The following is a 19742-nucleotide window of genomic DNA, read 5'->3' as shown; positions in this document are numbered from 1 at the left end:
GGGCAAAATGCCATATTTGGTTTTAGAACTTCTTGAATTACTTTGGCCTAAGCAGGTGGAATCACGCAGACAGGGGATCAGTGCTGTTGATCATTTTTAAGGGCTGTACTTTACAAGTCCTGTCTTTAGTTTTTATGTACTGTATATATGAATTTACTGTATGTATTTATTTAATATTCTTACTCACTATATTAGGAAGTGACATCTACCCGAATGTTTTAACGCAAGTGTGTCCAGTTTTCTTTTCTCTTTATTCAAAATCTGTGCCAAGCTATTATTGGTGTTAGGTTTTTAAAGTCTCTTTATGTCACATGGCAAGCAATACTAAAAAGTTCAGTTCTCAAAATGTGTGATGTAATAAATCACACTTTCCAGGGTCTTTCAGGTGTTTTTAGTATTTGTTTACAGTACAACTGGCTTTTTGGTGGTTTCTATTTAGAAGTGTACCTTATGTAACTCTTAACTAAATTTTTAATAAGCTCCTCTCACATAAATGCATGCAGTGTGCACATTGAATCTGTGAAGTTAAGGTGGACTCGGGGCTTACATTCAGTGATACTGTCTCCTCTCAACCCCATAGGATTAAGTGTCTTCAGAAGAACTGCGGATAACAATGTAATAAAATCTGCAATGTAAGCAGCAGGATTATTGAAATCTTTACAGATGAAAAAATTAATGTGGCCACTTAACACACACTTTATGCCAGAACTGGACAAATGAGGAGTAACAAAAAGTGTGACATATAGTCAGAAAGTGTAAAACGAGTGAAGAATATCATAATCTATATACATTTTTCAGATCAGTATTAAAAAAAAATCACTAAAAGACTATTTAGGTCAAATTGTTAAGAATTAATGAACTGTTGAAAAAAGAAAACAAAAACACATCTTAAAACATGATCCTGTTTGGGTGATGACTTATGATCATTGTCGTCAAAAACAGCAAAAATATGACACTTTGAGTATGACCCAAAGTTCAAGTTTAATAATCACAGCCCTAGAATTTATCTAAGCCATTTACTTGTTGGCATAACCAAAAAAAAATTGTCTTGGCCATTTGAAAAGGTAATTGAGGTGAAATGCTCACACCCTGTCACTAAAGACCATTCTGCCCTTCTAGAAAGGTGTCTGACAACCATTTAGGTTTTGTTTCAACCAAATGTCAAATCTGTCAACACATGTACATTAGACAGTTTGCATAAGTTTCAGATTTACACAAGAGCATCACTGAGTTTAGAATTGGAAAAGTGTTTATTCATCAATAGCAATAATACAAGGCCTTTTAGCTTCCTGCTTTTTGTGAGAAAAAAGTTAACATTTAAGTTATGGCTGCGAGTTCCAGATCTGAAACATCGGAGTTTTACCTTGCACTGTTTGAATTGTACTCTCTCCTTCACACTAGATGTGATCAAACCATTCCCAGTACCCCGCGTACATTCATTCCTTACCTTGCATGCCTTTTTAAGGATTCCATTACAGTGAGTAGATTGTAAATCAGTAAAACATATGATACTACATCTTAATCATATCAATTTATAAACCCCTACCAATAAAATATACCTGACATTCTAATAACTGGTCATTCACTTGATTCTTATGAATCATGACACAAGAGAATGGCGCCATATAATTTGTTGATCAAATGTGCAAGTAAGAACTTTACTGTACACTTTACATGTGATAGAACTGGTACTTCTACTACTGCCTTGGTCATTCTGCTGCAATGCAGCTTCAGATGGGTAAGCATAGTGAGAGAGTGGTGGCTGAGGAGTGTTTTGAAGTTTTCATGTTTGTTTGATGCTATCTATTTTGCACACTGAGACTCTTATCCCAAGCCTTAGATCATATCTCTTCTTTTTTGTCTATTTGTTTGTCAGTTTGTTTTCTAATCACACAAAAATGGCTGAATCAATAGGTTGTCGCTGATCAATATTAATATATAGGCTACTAGCTACGCATGTAAGGCTGAAATCTAAGTAATCAACATAGACCTCAGCATTTTCAGCATTAAAGTTTCTAGTGCACCATCTGTTGGAATGTATTTTGTAATACATGTTGTAATAAAATGCATTGCACTTTTCATTCCAGTAGCTGACACATCACAAACAACTGAAGTAATAAAATGCATTTGCGTTTTTCATTCCAACAGATGGCACATCACAAACATTATCACTGTTTTTATGAATCCCATACCCACTGGCATATAACAGAATCATAGCCCTATACGTACAAACAGATACTTAGACACTTGACCTTTAATTAAGGCAGATATGTCATTTCAAAAAGGGAAGAGGATTGTAATAGTGGTGCAACCAAAAGGCTATGCATTATTCAAAATGTCTGGGTTGTTCTTAATGAAATTTTGCATGTATGATAAATCCGACCCAACTAAAAATTGAGACTAAATGCATTTCAAAAAATTTCATTGGGAAGTTGTAATGTTGAGCAATTAAAGCATCACTCCAAAAGGATTCAGAGTTCATGAAATTTTGCCTGCATTTTGCCACTTACAGCGGCTTCACAGTACACATTAAGACCAGACCATTGGAACTTGGAACACATGAGGTTTAGTTCATCTCATTTTTTGCATTTACCATTTAGTAGAGCAGAATGCTTTTTAAAGTATTAAGTACAAAGTGATCCCTCCTCGATCGCGGGGGTTGCATTCTAGGACCCCCCGCGAAAGGTGAAAATCCGTGAAGTAAAAACCATATGTTCATATGGTAATTTTATATATTTTAAGCCTTTATAAACTCTCCCACACTCTTATAAACATTTCCCGCACAGTTATACAGCATAAACCCTTTGTATTCTCTTAGATATTAGGTAAGATTTGTTGAAATTATGTATGTAAACACACTGTTTATATACATCCATCCATCCATCCATTTTCTAACCTGCTGAATCCGAATACAGGGTCACGGGGGTCTGCTGGAGCCAATCCCAGCCAACACAGGGCACAAGGCAGGAACCAATCCTGGGCAGGGTGCCAACCCACCGCAGGACACACACAAACACACCCACACACCAAGCACACACTAGGGCCAATTTAGAATCGCCAATCCACCTAACCTGCATGTCTTTGGATTGTGGGAGGAAACCGGAGCGCCTGGAGGAAACCCACGCAGACACGGGGAGAACATGCAAACTCCACGCAGGGAGGACCCGGGTCTCCTAACTGCGAGGCAGCAGCGCTACCACTGCGCCACCGTGCCGCCCTGTTTATATACAGTAAAACCTAAATATTATTTTAAAAGATATCGAGCGTCTCCGATATCACATATGTTACAGCCATTACGATAGACAGGCCTCCAACAATAAATACGTACAATGCCAGAAAAATTGTATGCAGTAAAATGTGTGTACAGTAACACTAAACATACGTACATGTACTAAGTACTGTATGTAGAAAATTAATTATGGTTACTCACCAACAATAACACGACGACTTAAACGATGAGCTTAGTTTTACTGCACAACAAAGGAGAGCGTTACAGCTCTTCTAATGGAGCCTCTTCAGGCGACTGTGTAGCACCGTCGTTGTTCTTCTTCCAGCAGTCTTCAATCCAAATCCCTAAAGCAGATTCGTTCCGGACTACTGCCTTATTATGTCCACTTACAACTCGTTGTGCGCCCTGGTTAAAGGACACTGCGGCCGTAGATCTTATATTTTATTCCTCCTTTTTTAAATAAAAAGAATCGTGGACTCATTGATGCCGTAATGGAGTCCTACAGTAGTGTAGCTGTTCCCTTCCTTCAACATATCCAAAACTTTTACCTTTTTGACAATGTTTAGCATCTTCCGTTGGCGCTTGTGCATGGCCCGTGAAGCAGTAGCAGGAGCAAATCGTTTCGGAGCCATAATGAAGGGCTTGACTATGCACAAAGATAAACACAAAAGAGCGCAAAAGTTAACTATTTACACAGCGAAACAAGTTGATGCTGAATGAGCGAGACGAGACTTCCTGGTTAACGCCGCAGAATCGAATTCAGCGCTCTGTCACTGAGCCAGTCAGCACACAGGAACTTAACTGTGTGCTCTGATTGGGTAGCTTCTCAGCCATCCACCAATAGCATCCCTTGTATGAAATCAACTGGGCAAACCTACTGAAGAAGCATGTGCAGGAAGTTAAAAGACCCATTGTCCGTAGAAACCCACGAAGCAGTGAAAAATCTGCGTTATATATTTAGATATGCTTACATATAAAATCCACGATAGAGTGAAGCTGCGAGAGTCGAAGTGCGATATAGCTAGGATTACTGTATCTCTAATTGAATCAAGAGTTAATTCATAGTGCCTGGTGTAATCCACAGAAAGACGAAGGTTGGACCCCCCAGCTCACAATCTGGCAATGCCTTCCTGTTTTGTTGATATAATAATGACAGGAGTGACAACATCTCAGTTCTGTGCCCTATCATAGTTTTAGGTGAGCTATCTCTCTGCTGCTTTTGAACCCATTGGCTTTCCTTGTCCTTCATGGACTTTCCTGGGTGCTTCTAGTTTGGCAAATGTATGGCTCCTTCCTGAAAAGAAAGCAGAACAGGCTAAGACCGAACTGGAGATCTCAAAGTAGATCAGAGGAACAAGCTGTTACTTGTTGCGGATGGCCCGGACCCTTGCCCAGCCAAGATGCAAAGATTATGGAAAGTCCGGGGGAGAGAGCATATTCTGGGCATTACCTCTCCCAGAATTCTAGATGGCAGACCCCTGGATTTCAGAGGTGCCTCGGCCTCCCACAGGAAGTTGGAGTTTGCTGCAGCCTTATTGGGTTTTGTGGGCATCACCAGCAGGTGATACAGTAATGAATGACCCTTTGTTGCAGCACAACCACCACACCCGGAACTTGTGTCCTGGCATCTGCTTGTGTCATGTTTGAGCTGCTCAGGCGCCCTCGTCTGGCCAATTGTCAAAGTACACCTGGGTACAAGTAGTTCTGGACAACACAACAGCCCATCACTCTGCCCAGTCACAGTCATATTTATACAGGGCCCCCAATTAATAATCTTCACAGACACAGGGAAAAAGTACAAACTGCATTTACAGTGACCAGGCATGGGATTTTATCCCAGAATGCTCCACGAGGTGTCAACAATATATAAAATGTATAATTCTTTTAACATTGTATTTTATCAATAATTGTTTAATTGTCAGATTTCAGTTAAAATAATAAAAAAAAAAATCATACACAATAATAAAATATAATACAAGAGAATGTTATGGTGCAGATAATTTATTTGATTTTGATTTCACAAAGCAAATTAAAATCCTTCCATATAATATATGGTGGGCCTCTGTTGTTTATCCAATCTAATAACTGACATTCCGTTTTTAATACGTCTTAACCCAGTATTATTTTTACTTTACTCTTTCCGGATTAGTCTACATTGTTGCTTAGAGAAATGCTTCTTTCCTAGTCTGACATAAAGACGCATATTGCAGAATGTAACAGCTTGAACCTTATAGCTTCCATTAACCCTAAGATCCATGTCAAGTTAAACAAACCGAAAAAACATCACAAGGCTGCAAACGCTTGACCTCTTGAAGCCACTGCCAAAAAAAACAGTATGACAAGAAGACATAATTTCAAACTGCATACAGTTGCAGAGGTCTGGCTCACAGTAATTGCAAAGACTAATGCAGAAAAGCAAAACAGAAATCAGGGTTTATACTACATAAACTTGTCATTGCTTCTCACTGACAGAAAAAGAAAATCTGCTGAATTCACAAGAACCGCAGTAAAAATGTTGTATTTGTTGAAGTAAGTTAAAACACAGTTTGTCAGTGTCTGTGATTATTCAATGTGAAAGAAAACAGTACTTGTAGATTAATTGTAAACTAATGTTCTGATTGTTGAGCCTTCATCAGTCATGAACGAGTGCCCATGAAGAGCACCTGTCATCTATATAGAGTATATCTACTTTATATATATAAAATCCTAAGCCTAAAAGTGCAACGATTTTGTGTAACGATTTTATGTAAATTTTTATGGCACATTTTTTGTCACGCTTTAAATCGAGCTTATTTTAAAACCTACATATATGTATTGGGTATCATTCTTTTCAGAATTTATGGAAGTTTAATGTGATGTTGTTAGATTTTCAGATTCTTATTCCGTTTTTAAATTAAAAACTAAGAAATACCAAGAACTCACTTCCCACAAGAAGAGACTTAACCAAGAGTGCCAAGAGATTTAGCAACGCCCCGGCGGCGGAAATAAAAGACAAATAGTAGGACAGCTGCTGTACGGGCTTTTAAATGTTCGAAGCGCTGTGCAAGATGCAGATCACACGGCACGGCAGCAGTAGCAAGCCAGCAGCTGATCAAGCAAAGAGGTGGTAAAAAAAACTGTATATGTTTCTCATTGTATCACTGTCTAAAGAGGGGGTTTCGAAGGAGCAACTGCGTCTCCTTGGGGTGCGTTCAGGCCTGCTCTTCACGGCGTGAGAAGCAGACTGGCCGCAACTGGGGGTTGGGCGCCAAAGGCACCAGGGGTGCTTGCTCCCTAAGTATATATCTATACTAATAAAAGGCAAAGCCCTCACTCACTCACTCACTCACTGACTCACTGACTCACTCACTCACTGACTCATCACTAATTCTCCAACTTCCCGTGTGGGTGGAAGGCTGAAATTTGGCAGGTTCATTCCTTACAGCTTCCTTACAAAAGTTGGGCAGGTTTCATTTCGAAATTCTACGCGTAATGGTCATAACTGGAAGCAGTTTTTCTCCATTTACTGTAATGGAGATGAGCTTGAACGGCGTGGGGGCGGAGTTTCGTGTGACATCATCACGCCTCCCACGTAATCACGTAGTACATAGAAAATCAGGAAGACCTCCAAAAAGCGCTGAAGAAAACATGGATTATATAATTGAGAAGGCAGCGAAACAATAAGAAGCGAGCGAGTGACATATACAACCATATTGATGAGTTCTGCTACTTCGGAAACAAAGCACGATGTAAACCTACACTTTAAATTAAGTTCATAGACAGGCTGCCGCTGGCGTTTGTAATTTAGTGCCTGCCCATATAAGGCCGTCCGTCAGCGGCAATCCAATAGCAAACTCCCACTAAATATTCACGGGTTAAGGACTGTGCTTATGCAGAGGAAGATGAGATGGTCAGCGTGGTGTTTGACACAAACTCAGCGAAACTGCGCGAGAAAGTTTTAAGTGCCAGGACTAAGGTAACATTAAATACAGCCATGGACATAGCACAAGATGGCACCAGCACAGCTGGGAACCTTCGATGCATGTACACCGAGGCTCACGTGAACTGGCGCGTGCACAGATAAAAGCAACAGTTCCAAAGAGCTGAACAAAACCGAATTACACAATTGAAAAGGCAGCAAAACATATGAAGCGTCTGATACATACAAGCATATTCATAAATGCTGCTACTGTGGAAACAAAGCACACGGTGGAAAAAGTCAATGTTCCGCTAAAGGAAGACAGTGTAAAAAAACCCGTGCATGCAGTGTGTCAGGTCTCAGATAAAGAAGAAGACGAGCTGTTTATTGATGCAGTAAGAAACGAATCGATGAATGAAACCTGTCATCTTTACAACGATTGACAAACACGGAATGTAACTTGAACACAACACATCCTACAAATACGAACCTGATTGAAAGAAATAATGATAATCAAATCATTGATGACAGCAACACTCAGTAACACTCACAAAACAAATACTGTATATTGACAGTCATGTTACGTTATTTTTAAAATGTTCCCTTTTCTTTTCTAGCTTTTTAACACACTACTTCTCCGCTGCGATACGCGGGTATATATATATATGTATATATATATCCCGATCTACATACTCGAATAATGGATACTTTATTCGCCATCAATGATTGTTTTGGTAAAGCCATACTCAGTGTATTCATTAGATGAACGGTAAAAAGTAAGAGCGAGGGAGGATGACTTATTGAGGCATGCAGGCTGTAGTCGCGTCAACTCTATCTGAATTGCGCGATCACATTTGAAAAATATATCTTTTCAAGTTCTATTTAGTCCATATGTGTCAAACTCAAGGGCGCGGGCCACATCCGCCCGGCGTGTAATTATATCCAGCCCGAGATCATTTTATATACTGTATTATTGTTATTAATGGCCCGGGTATATGAAGCGCTGGTAACACAATAAACTACAGATCCCATAATGCAGCGCTTCAGCTGCCTTGCCGAACACTTACCGCGTTAATCAAGTCTAGCTTATGATGCTGCAAGTTATTGCGAAGCTAGCTCACACGATGCTGAAGAGAAAAGTTGATTCTGAAAATAGAGCCTTTAAAACCGATGGGAGGCTGAGTATATGTTTACTGAACCCGTGTGTCTCATTTGTGGAGCTAATGTGGCTGTAATTACAGAATTTAATCTAAGACGGCACTATGAGACAAAACATCAGGGAGTTCTGTGTTGTGGAGATTCTCAGGATGGATTGCAGGTGCTCATCAGTGAGGCTGAAAGACCTGAATGCAATGCAGAAGATACAGAAAGCAGAAGAATTAAATAAGAATCTGACACCAGCGGACGTTTTTACCCGTGCACAATCACAAAGTGATTTCAAGTGAAGTTGCTTTTATGGGAGACACAAATGCACCAGTGCAACTTTCCCTGTTGCCAAGTAATGTTAAACCAAGTCGTCACTACGGTGTTCCCAAATCGCACTTTGCTGATAAACTGGCGCACTGAGTTTGCACGGCGCTTTGGTGACTTTGAAGAACAAAAAGTCCGTCTACATGCGGCTCGAACCTTGTGCATGTTTGGTAGCACATATCTGTGTGAGAAGCTCTTCTCAGTGATAAAGACTAACAAAACAGCACACAGGAGTCGCCTCACTGATGAGCACCTGCAATCCATCCTGAGAATCTCCACAACACAGAACCTCACACCAAACAGAAACGAACCTGTTGCCAAAAATAGATGCCAGGCGTCCAGCTCTAAAATGACATATGAGCAAAGACAACTGAATGATTTGATTTGTTATTGCTGAAAGGAACACATTTTATTTATATTTCCAGGTTTTGTTATGCAGCATGTTCATATTTGAATTTGTATAATTTTGAAAGGATATATTTTTATGGAGAGCAAAATGTTTTGGGATATTTAAAATCTAAGTTTGGTGTGAGGTTCTGTGTTGTGGAGATTCTCAGGATGGATTGCAGGTGCTCATCAGTGAGGCGACTCCTGTGTGCTGTTTTGTTAGTCTTTATCACTGAGAAGAGCTTCTCACACAGATATGTGCTACCAAACATGCATAAGGTTCGAGCCGCATGTAGACGGACTTTTTTTGTTCTTCAAAGTCACCAAAGCGCCGTGCAAACTCAGTGCGCTCAGTTTATCAGCAAAGTGCGATTTGGGAACACCGTAGTGACGACTTGGTTTAACATTACTTGGCAACAGGGAAAGTGAGGCAAGGTGCACTGGTGCATTTGTGTCTCCCATAAAAGCAGCTTCACTTGAAATCACTTTGTGATTGTGCACGGGTTAAAACGTCCGCTGAAGTGTCAGATTCTTATTTAATTATGCTGCTTTCTGTATCTTCTGCATTGCATTCAGGTTAACCTGATGTTTTGTCTCATAGTGCCGTCTTAGATTAAATTCTGTAATTACAGCCACATTAGCTCCACAAATGAGACACACGGGTTCAGTAAACATATACTCAGCCTCCCATCGGTTTTAAAGGCTCTATTTTCAGAATCAACTTTTCTCTTCAGCATCGTGTGAGCTAGCTTCGCAATAACTTGATTAACTCGGTAAGTGTTCGGCAAGGCAGCTGAAGCGCTGCATTATGGGATCTGTAGTTTATTGTGTTACCAGCGCTTCATATACCCGGGCCATTAATAACAATAATACAGTATATAAAATGATCTTGCGGGCTGGATATAATTACACGCCGGGCCGGATGTGGCCAGAGTTTGACACATATGGACTAAATAGAACTTGAAAAGATATATTTTTTCAAATGTGATCGCGCAATTCAGATAGAGTTGACGCACTACAGCCTGCATGCCTCAATAAGTCATCCTTCCTCGCTCTTACTTTTTACCGTTCATCTAATGAATACACTGAGTATGGCTTTACCAAAACAATCATTGATGGCTAATAAAGTATCCATTATTCGAGTATGTAGATCGGGTTATATATATATATATATATATATATATATATACCCGCGTATCGCAGCGAGAAGTAGTGTGTTAAAAAGCTATGAAAAGAAAAGGGAACATTTTAAAAATAACGTAACATGACTGTCAATATACAGTATTTGTTTTGTGAGTGTTACTGAGTGTTGCTGTCATCAAGGATTTGATTATCATTATTTCTTTCAATCAGGTTCGTATTTGTAGGATGTGTTGTGTTCAAGTTACATTCCGTGTTTGTCAATCGTTGTAAAGATGACAGGTTTCATTCATCGATTTGTTTCTTACTGCATCAATAAACAGCTCGTCTTCTTCTTTATCTGAGACCTGACACTGCATGCACGGTTTTTTACACTGTCTTCCTTTAGCGGACATTGACTTTTTCCAACGTGTGCTTTGTTTTGGATTTATGAATATGCTTGTATGTATGAGACGCTTCATATTTTTGCTGCCTTTTCAATTGTGTAATTCGGTTTTGTTCAGCTCTTTGGAACTGTTGCTTTTTATCTGTGCACTGCGTCAGTTCACGTGAGCCGCTCGGTGTACATGCATCGAAGGTTCCCAGCTGTGCTGGTGCCATCTCCTGCTATGTCCATGGCTGTATTTAATGTTACCTTAGTCCTGGCACTTAAAACTTTCTCTCGCAGTTTCGCTGAGTTTGTGTCAAACACCACCCTGACCATCTCATCTTCCTCTCCATAAGCACAGTCCTTCACCCGTGAATATTTACCCGTGGCAGTTTGCTATTGGATTGCCGCTGACGGACGGCCTTATATGGGCAGGCACTAAATTACAAACGCCAGCGCAGCCTGTCTATGAACTTAATTTAAAGTGTAGGTTTACATCGTGCTTTGTTTCCGAAGTAGCAGAACTCATGAATATGGTTGTATATGTCACTCGCTCGCTTCTTATTGTTTCGCTGCCTTCTCAATTATATAATGCATGTTTTCTTCAGCGCTTTTTGAGGTCTTCCTGGTTTTCTATGTACTGCGTGATTACGTGGGAGGCGTGATGATGTCACACGAAACTCCGCCCCACGGCGTTGAAGCTCATCTCCATTACAGTAAATGGAGAAAACTGCTTCCAGTTATGACCATTACGCGTAGAATTTCGATATAAAACCTGCCCAACTTTTGTAAGGAAGCTGTAAGGAATGAACCTGCCAAATTTCAGCCTTCCACCCACACGGGAAGTTGGAGAATTAGTGATGAGTCAGTGAGTGAGTGAGTCAGGGAGTGAGTGAGTGAGTGAGTAAGTGAGTGAGTGAGTGAGTGAGGGCTTTGCCTTTTATTAGTATAGATATATATATATACTGTGTATATATATATATATATATAATACTAGCAGAATACCCGCGCTTCGCAGCGGAGAAGTAGTGTTAAAGAAGGTACGAAAAGAAAAGGAAAAATTTTTAAAATAACGTAACATGATTGTTAATGTAATTGTTTTGTCATTGATATGAGTGTTGTTCTTATATCTATCTATATATATATCTCTATCTATCTATCTATCTATCTATCTATCTATCTATCTATCTATCTATCTATATATATATATATATATATATATATATATATATATATTGGCAGCGGAGAAGTAGTGTGTTAAAGAAGGAAAGAGAAAGAAAAGGAAACATTTTGAAAATAACGTAACATGATTGTCAAAGTAATTGTTTTGTGTATTTGGCGGCAGCGTCACAAAGTTTTTTTCATCTAGCTGCATCAGAAAATGTACCACGACGTCTGACACGCCTCCTTTTTACCGTTTTCTCACAGCTTGGATTGCTGCTGTCATATATACACACACACACATACATATCTTCATATCTATATACATATCTACATATACACTTATATATATACATACCTATCTACATCATATATACACACACATACATACACACACACAAATTATATATATGTGTGTATGTATGTATGTGTGTGTGTGTGTGTGTGTATATATATCTATATATGTATATATATATATATATATATATATATATATATAAAATGTAGATGGGGTGTGTGTTTGTATATATATATATATATATACACATACATACATATATATACACATACATATACTTGTGTGTATAGTTTTATATATGTGTGTGTATAGCTTTGGTCACTGAGTGCAAGGGAAAAAAATAAAATATAGTCTATAAGTTATTAAACAGTAAAACATTAACGTTTTAAGAAGTACAGGTACATTGAGCACTACTGGAGTGATTTGGTAAACTACATTTTAAAGACTGTGTAACACAACAGGTAAGTAACTAACAGCAGCTAAAATGTATATGGATCATCTCTCGGTAGTTGATCCCTTTTGAAAGGCGCTACACGACGGCTGTGGTATAGAAATTACATTTTCTATGTGAACGTTCAAATTTGTGCCTCTGGTAATGTGCCTTACCGGCATTTAAAGAAAATTAGTTTTGTGTCTTCTGCAGTGTTAAGAGAGAAAGGCTTTGGTTTGGGATAAAAGGAAAAAAAGGTGTAAAGAAAGGAAAGTTGCCTTTTCTTTTATATAGTATAGAGATGTGTTCGCTGACGTTATGATCGCCTTTTGGGGACAGTCTTGGGTGGGTCTTGTGTAGACTGGTGAGACGTCCCGCCATTAATCGGCTGTGATGGCACTGTGAGTCCTCCACTTGTATGCGTGTCTTCATAATCCGTGCTGACAACCTCATAATCGTAAACGTGCAAAAGAAAGTGTGAATCGCCTTAATATTATTTTGCCGGTGTAGAAAAGGGGTCCCGTGTTTGCACTTGTCTGGGCTATAGCGCAGGGGGAGGATGAAAAAAATTAAAAGTGCTCACTTTGACTTAAGGCAGAAGCGCAGTCAGCGTCTCAAAGGCCGGCACAGCTATGCACGCGCTGGCTGCTCGACTTTTGCTGGGCAGGAGACCACAGTTTTGCAGACACGTTCATGATATCAAAAGTCTCAGCGCTCTTTGGAGGTCATTCATATATTATATATATAGCAAAATACCCGCTACGCAGCGGAGAAGTAGTGTGTTAAAGAAGTAATGAAAAAGAAAAGGAAACATTTTAATAATAACGTAACATGATTGACATTGTCATGAGTGTTGCTGTCATATATATGCCTGCCTAAATAAGTCACCCTCGCTTTGCTCTTACTTTATTTACCGTTCATTTAATCATGGCTAATGGCGGAAAAATTATAAAATGGAAGGAGGATGGCTTTACCAAAACAATTATTGATGGCTTAATCGATTATTCATAAAGCTTGAATTGGTGATCTGTTTTTCTGTGTTAACCTCATATTTTTCATACTTCTTCTCAAACTAAGGTGGTGCGAGGGTAAAATGAATCGGGATGCGCTGATCAATGTAATCGTGTACCAGGAAATCATGCATTGACAAAAGCTCCCTTTGCTTGTAATGCAAAGTGTGATTAAATGCATTATTTTTAACGTTATGGAGCACATGCATCGAAGCTTCTCAGCTGTGCTTGTGCTAAGAAAAGGAAAGATTTTAAAAATAACGTAACACGATTGTCAATGTGACCTTTGGTAAGTAGTGCCTGGAGGATTCAGTGTGTAGAAACTCGAGAGACAGCGTGTGTATTAACTTGTGGATTTTTCTGGGAGTATTTGGTGGCAGTCTGACAAAGTTGCTTCGGAAGACGGGGCGCGGAGCTCAGCTTAGAGCGAAATGAGGTAAATGGGAGGGGATATGATGACGTGACTCCCCCACCCGCCTTATCCGTCAATCCCCCACAAACACAGTCTCTCGGAATTTGCATAAGCACACCCCTTCACCTACAATTTTAACTTAGTTACAAAGTGATCAAAACTCTCGTTTATATCCTGCGTCCTCTCATTAAACTTGTATCCCGCATTACCTGTGGGCATGTGAAACGCCAGCGGTAGCCTGTTTATGAACTTAATTTAAAGTTTAGGTTTACACCTTGCTTTCTTTCCGAGGTAGCAGCAGTCATGAATATGGTAGTATATGTCACTCGCTCGCTTCTTACTGTTTTTCGCTGTCTTCTCAATTATATAATGCATGTTTTCTTAAGCGCTTTTTGGAGGTCTTCCTGGTTTTCTATGCACTGCGTTGACAATCAGTTCACGTGATTACGTGGGAGGCGTGATGATGTCACACGAAACTCCGCCCCCCCACGTCATTCCAGCTCAACTCCATTACAGTTAATGGAGAAAAATACCTTCCAGTTATGACCATTAGGCGTAGAATTTCGAAATGAAACCTGCCCAACTTTTGTAAGTAAGGTGTAAGGAATGAGCCTGCCAAATTTCAGCCTTCTACCTACACGGGAAGTTGGAGAATTAGTGATGAGTCAGTGAGTGAGTGAGTCAGTGAGTGAGTGAGTGAGTGAGTGAGTGAGTGAGTGAGTGAGGGCTTTGCCTTTTATTAGTATAGATAAAATCCAACGTCTGTATGTCTGTCCACTTTTCACGAGAGAACTACTTAACGGATTTTTTTTCTACAATTTGCTTGAAAATTTTGGTTGACTTTGTGACTTCTCTCATCGCACTAAGTATCAGTTCGCTGAATTATTAGCGCAAGTCCAAGATGGGGGACAGGGCCCTCCTCACTCACACGCCGGCCTCCATTTGAATCAGTCTACCTCTCACCACGTGTTGGAGTGTAGTTAGCTCTGCTCTGTTTAGCTAGCGGTACCTGTTTGTTCAGCAGACATTATTATCTACAGGTTGTTAAGGAGTAACGTTTGACGTTTTTGAGAGAGACATCAGAGCTACGTATATTTTAGAGGGTAGCTGCTGATTGGCAGAGATATCACAGCCACATACTTTTCTTCCCACGTGGGGGACGCTGTCCCATCAGAGCCAGCATTTGACAGTGGAGCATACCTACCTTCTGCTTGGCCAGAATTAAATATTTTTTAAATTGATTTTTAAGTTTGTCCTGTTTCACTTATATGTTGTCATAGCTGCGGGGGATAGGTGGTAGTAAATAATGGCATTAATTGACCCACCTGGTATGTGAAACCTCTTGACATCAAAAACATGGTAATGCAAGTAGAGATAGGGCAGAGTTCTCAAATATTCTTATAAAGTGTGACAGATAGGGGGCGCTATCGCTCCCTTGAACCCCTGTCCACAACTCCAGACACCAGGTAAAAGTCCAATAGTTGACTTTATTTTTATGCCACAGTGCACAAAGCACCCTCTCCTCCACTATATTCATACAAATCACCAATCAATACACAATAAATCAATCCTCCACTCCCAGACGCGTTGCCCTCCTATCACCCAGCTCAGCTCGCCGTCTGGGAGCTCCCACAATCCTTTTATATTCCCTGACCCAGAAGTGTTCCCAATCTCCAGTCCATGTGATCCTTTATCACTTCCGGGTCAGATAAAAAGTCCTTTTCTTCACCCCGGAAGCACGTCGCTCTTCCTCTGACACACTTCCGGGTTATAGGGCACAAAGGAATCTTCGGTCCTCCCTGCAGCTTCCTCTTGCGGCCCCTGTGGTATCCAGCTGAGGGCTGAGGATAAAAACTACAAAGTCCATGACTCCCTGCTGGTCTTCCGGGCACCTCCATACTGCAGGGAGGGCTCCATCTGGTGGCCTGGGGGTATTGGCCAAAGATCACAACAGTAAGTGGGTTTATGGTGCAAAGTTTTGCTTTGTTGGGTGTTTGTTACACAAGGCTTTCCAGTCAACCAGATGCAATCTCAGAGGTATTTCCCTGTGTTTCATTCTGATAGCTGCAGATTCATATAGTGTATAAGGGATTTCCTAGGGGACGCTTCAGATGGTCTTGAAATGTACAGAATCTAAGATTTATTTGCGGCATGGCCAAGAAGAATCCTCCTATGGGGCGAAAAGGAAATTTAACGGTATCTGGTTTACCGCAGTACTCCACTCTGTATGGTTTCAATAGCACACAGACTGCCATCCTTGCTTTTGCTCCTTGTTAATTGCCTGTTAGAAGGAATAATCTGCAAGGCAAAATCTTAGCAAACAGTTGTTGAAATTGATTTAGGTCAAGGAAAAAAAGAACACAAATGCAATTGTGACCCCTGAGCACTAAAGACTATGACTGCTGTTCACATCTTTTCAAACATTTTAGAAAAAATGAAAGTGTGGTGTACTGGAGCAGGAAGAAAGACATTAAGTAGCAAATTCAGTTAAAGAAGGCTCTCGCCTCTAATACTGAAACTGGCTTAAATAAAAGCAGGCATCCACAGGGGGCCCCTCAGCGTGGAGTTTGAAAGCCACTGTCATAGAGTAATCTTCAAAGAAGCCATCTCTGCCTGATACAGTAACTCCTTTCTCTTGTCTTCTTGTAACTTTTAACTCCTACTCTAACTCTCAGTTGGCTTGTTCTTTTTTGCTCTGTTTCTGATGTGTTCCATAGATTTTTAAGGAGTCTGGGTTTTTAAATTATATACTCCAGGCTCTGTCCAATTCTCAGTACTATATGTAAAACATACGTGCTTATCAATTATCTTTACTCCTTGTATCTGGGTCAGAGTCAAATAGGGACCAAGCCTATCTCAGCAGGCTCCCTGTCCACACACCCTCACACTGAGCCTATGTAGAGACATCAATCCACCAGTTACCTTCAATTTAGACTATGGAAAACTTACAAAGTTTCTAATTTAAACCCAAGAGATAACAGAGGGACTTCAGCTGAACAGGGACAGTTTGGTTGTAATGGTAGCTCCTGCTATTAGAATTATGTTTCAATCTAAACTGCTATTTAGTTGGAGCCTCATATCCAAAATAATAAACTCATTTTATAACATGATGTTAGGGCATATCTCCTGGTATTGATACTCTTAGCTTATAGAATTTTCTGTTTTACTGATGTATTACATTTTGTTCTTCAAGGGAAAAGAAGAGATAGTTAATAATATTAGGCACTGCAGCATTTGGATTACGTCACCGAGACGTGTGAAGAAGACAGCAGTCTGTCACATCTGCATCACTGGCCAATTCAATGGCTTTAAAAGGTTAATACAGGGTGATCTCATTTCTCAAGGTCATTGCGCAAGGTAGAGGCAGCCGAGTGGGTTGCGGTGGGGGTTTTTTGATAGGCAATCCCTTGTAGTTTTCAGTCAGCAACATGCCTTGGTCAAGTGTGTGCCTTTGAAAACAACGAATCCATCATCACTAAGCAACACGCCTTCCAAACGCACTTCAGCATTCCTCCTAACAATGACATCCCAAATCAGAAAACAATATTTCAGACGGGTACAACATGGAACAGAAAATCTCCAGCCAATTCTCAGAATGTACGAATGCCTGAAAACATCCAAGCTGTAAGGGCATCAATTTTGCAGTCTCCTAGACGCTCAGCGCACTTCTGCCTTAGGCATTTCCAACACGTCTTTAAGGAGGATTTTGCATGAGGACCTTAATTTTCATCCATACAAAATGATGGTAGTTCAGGAACTCACTGAGAGAGACTGAGAGAGCCGTCAAGACACGTGCACGAACATTCTTTAAACCGCTCATCAAGATGCCATCGTTATGTGCAGCAACAAGGCACATTTCCATTTGAATGGTTGTATAAATAAGCACAATTTCTGCTATTGGGCTGAAACCAGCCCTTGGGAACTTCATCAGAGATCTCTGCACAGTGACCGTGTTACAGTTTGGTACGCCGTAGCAGAATTTGGCAATTTAGGCCCTTACTTTTTTGAGGAGGGGGGAGCAACAGTCACCATCACTTCAGAATGTTACACTGAAATGCAAGAGAACTTTTGTAAGAAACTGGACACGATGGATGTCTGGTTTGAACAGGATGGAGTAACAGCTATTACGGCGCAGAGATCCTTGCAAGTTTTGTGGGAGATGTTTCCAGGTAAGCTGATATCCCTGTGCGGTGATGTCAGTTGGCCTTCACGTTCGCCCAGTCTCACTCTGTACAATTTCTTCTTGTGGGACTATCTCGAAGGTATACACACACCGACCTCAAAACAACAACAACAACAACAACAACATTTATTTATATAGTACATTTTCATACAAACAGTAGCTCAAAGTGCTTTACATAATAAAGAATAGAAAAATAAAAGACACAATAAGGAAACAAAATAAATCAACATTAATTAACATCGAATAAGAGTAAGGTTCAATGGCCAGGGGGGACAAAAAAAACAAAAAAACTCCAGACAGCTGGAGAAAAAATAAAATCTGTAGGGATTCCAGACCAGACAAAACAACAAACAAGTCATGCGAGCGTTCAGAAATTGTGTCAAAGAGTGTATTGCTAATGATAGGTACCCTGTCCGGGTTTTGTTTCCTTGCTTTGTGCCCTGTGTTGGCTGGGATTGGCTCCAGTTGACCCCCGTGACCCTGTAGTTAGGGTATAGCGGGTTGGATAATGGTTGGATGAATGGAGCTGATAACCACCAGTCACTACATCGTTACACATACAATATATTGTATAATGGGTTCAGAGTTGTACAAATAAATTTCAGAAGTCCTCTTAAATGTGCTTTATTCCTAAGTTTGTTTTTACTACCGCAAGGTATAAGGCTTGTACATGATGGCAGCTGATCCAAAATTTCACTTTCATTTTTCTTTTTCTATTTTAAATATACAATGATTTCTGCTTTTTCTGATTGGGATCACTTTATTATATCATAAAAGGTGAAGGTGTTTTGGGAGGCAGAATCCTGAACCTGAGTCTTACCGCACCTTTATTTCTTGAATATGATGATTCGTGACCAATGGTGCAGTATTTCCAGAAAGATAATGCCTATTCAGATCACTATTTCAAAACAATTTCTATGAATAAACACCTGCGTCCTCACACTACTGTACAAACACAGGCACACACAATAAATTAAGCATGCAAGTTGTTGTATTAAAATTGAAAGGATAGATAAACATTTAAAATGTTTATTGTGCTTTCCTTATTTATAGGGTAACAGATTATGAGTGAATGTCAGTTCTCGAGTCGTCAATCTTTGAATTCCAAATGTACAATAACAATGTGTTTCATTTAAGTTCAGTCTTGATCAAAACACTGCAGACAATGTTATTTTTAGAGCATCATTTTCCCAGTTTAACATACAAAGCTATGTGTAGCATTCATTTCTGTGCCAGCTGTTTGCTTTACTCTTTCATCATTTATAGATACCCTTCCCTGCATCGATACCAGTTTATATATTACTATTGGTGCTTATAGTACATCTATTTGAATTGATTTTTCACCAACAATTATAGCTTTGCCATCCTACCACTGTCCACTGCATCTAATCAGATCCAAGTGGTTAACCAGAGGGTTATAGTGGGAACAAGCATGAAATGAGCACCTGACCTGGGAGGCTGGCATCTGTTCATAATGGCCTTAGCTTAACTGACATCTATCATGTTTGAAAATGTGAAGATCTCCGGTTAATTTCCTTCAGCCTCCTGACCCAGCATCTGACCTGCTTTATTATCTACTAAAACTGTCAAACTGATAAATGAACAATAACTTTTAATCAGTCCAAACTTTACTTTTTGAATTTCATTTTACATAAAATTCAGTTATTTATGTTAATGAATTTGTGTGATTAAATAATAGTAAATGATTCGTATATAAATTCATCTTACTAAACAGGAACTTATTAAATGAGCGTAGG

The 19742-nt window shown here is 39.8% G+C and overlaps 1 protein-coding gene across 1 annotated transcript in view; it reads left to right on the top strand.

Moving 5' to 3' along the window:
- The window catches only part of gabbr2 (gamma-aminobutyric acid (GABA) B receptor, 2), an 899531-nt gene that overhangs the window by 677598 nt on the left and 202191 nt on the right, over positions 1 to 19742 (top strand). The window lies entirely within an intron of this gene.

The sequence above is a fragment of the Polypterus senegalus genome, chromosome 15 (assembly GCF_016835505.1).
Source record: "Polypterus senegalus isolate Bchr_013 chromosome 15, ASM1683550v1, whole genome shotgun sequence".
Taxonomy (NCBI): domain Eukaryota; kingdom Metazoa; phylum Chordata; class Cladistia; order Polypteriformes; family Polypteridae; genus Polypterus; species Polypterus senegalus.
The sequence above is the reverse complement of the archived record's forward strand: the minus strand, read 5'-3'. Positions and strand labels throughout refer to the sequence as shown.